Source organism: Triticum aestivum, chromosome 4D (assembly GCF_018294505.1).
Source record: "Triticum aestivum cultivar Chinese Spring chromosome 4D, IWGSC CS RefSeq v2.1, whole genome shotgun sequence".
In the NCBI taxonomy this organism is placed as follows: domain Eukaryota; kingdom Viridiplantae; phylum Streptophyta; class Magnoliopsida; order Poales; family Poaceae; genus Triticum; species Triticum aestivum.
This window is the reverse complement of record NC_057805.1, coordinates 380,062,785-380,064,227: the sequence shown is the minus strand read 5'-3', so window position 1 is coordinate 380,064,227 and position 1,443 is coordinate 380,062,785.

Sequence of the window (1,443 nt, the reverse complement as noted above, 5' to 3'; positions counted from 1 at the left end):
GCCCCAACGGCCCTCAAAAAGGTGACTGGGAAAGCTGTTCGGTATCCCACGCCCATCTGAGCAAGCTTCAGACACCGGGGTACCTTCCTCCCGCGGATCTAGTCTCCGTTCGGGTTGGATTAACTTCTATCGACGGCGAAGCCCTGGCGGAGAATTTCCCCAATCCTTCTAAAGAGGAGCGGGTGTGCTTCGTTTCCTTCCTTTTGAGAGGCGTAGGATTTCCTATTCACCCTTTCCTCAGAGGTCTACTGGAGTATTACGGCATCCAACTGCACAATCTGACGCCAGGCTCCATCCTGCATATCGCGGGCTTCATTGCTCTTTCCGAGCTGTTTCTAGGCAGCGAGGCTCATTTCGAGCTATGTCGGAAATTTTTCTACCTCGTCGCCCGCTCCCAGAAGGGATCCATATTCGAGGTGGGCGGCGCCGAAGTATGGCGCATAGCCGGGACTGGATACCTGTCCGGCACTCCAAGAAGGCATCCGAAGAGTGGACCTCGGAGTGGTTTTATACAGAAGACGTCGTTCTTCCGGACCCAATCCAGCGTGGTCTTCCCGAATTCTCCAGTGCACCTTTAAAGAAGCGCGCCAGCTGGCGTCCCTGAAGCCTCGAAGAAGAAGACAGTGCCGAGGTTTCGAGGCTAGTAAACAAGATCAGAGTACTTGCCAAATCCTTGTTGTCTATAATTGAGGTAATGGCAACTTCAATAATGCGGTGTGTTCAGCCGCTCCAATCTCGAGGTCTTCCCATGTGGAATTATAAATGGGGAGGACGATGCGTCCCGTTGTCTGTGCAAGGGTCCAGACAATTTCGCCGCCCTGACCACCATCTTGGCTGACCTTTACAAAGGGGAGAAGGAAGACTTCGCTCGTCTGACATGTCGGGAAGGCTTTTCCATGTACAACCCTATCCCCTGGTGAGTCCTTTCTTCGATTATCGACTTCACTCAACCTCTTTCCAGAGTTATGTTAACCGAATCTAATCCGGCTATTTTTAACATGAGTGGAGAAAGGTCGTCGAGGGGTTCTATAGCCCTGCTCCACAGCTAGAGGACCATATTCGAGATCTGGATCCCGGATATGAAGAAGATCCGGAGATATTTATAGAACTTAAGGAGGGGATCTTTTATCAGGTGAGCTATGATGGCACGGAAGTGGCCATTATAGCCAATTAACCCGGCCATCTCCCCTCCTCCCACGTAAGTACCCAGGAGACGTCTCCTCCAAAAGAGTTTTCCCATCTCGCCTCACCCACCGCACTGTCTCATGCTCCGAAGGGGCGGCGCTCGTCTTGACGAGCTGTATCAGAGGCGTCCTCCAAGAAGGCAACACCCGCGCAGGGCGAGTCTTTGAAAAGAAAAGCAAACGGCGATACCACCGGGCCCCCACCTTCACCAAAGAGGTACAGTTTTTAACATGCATCTTATGGATAGGCCAGATTGTG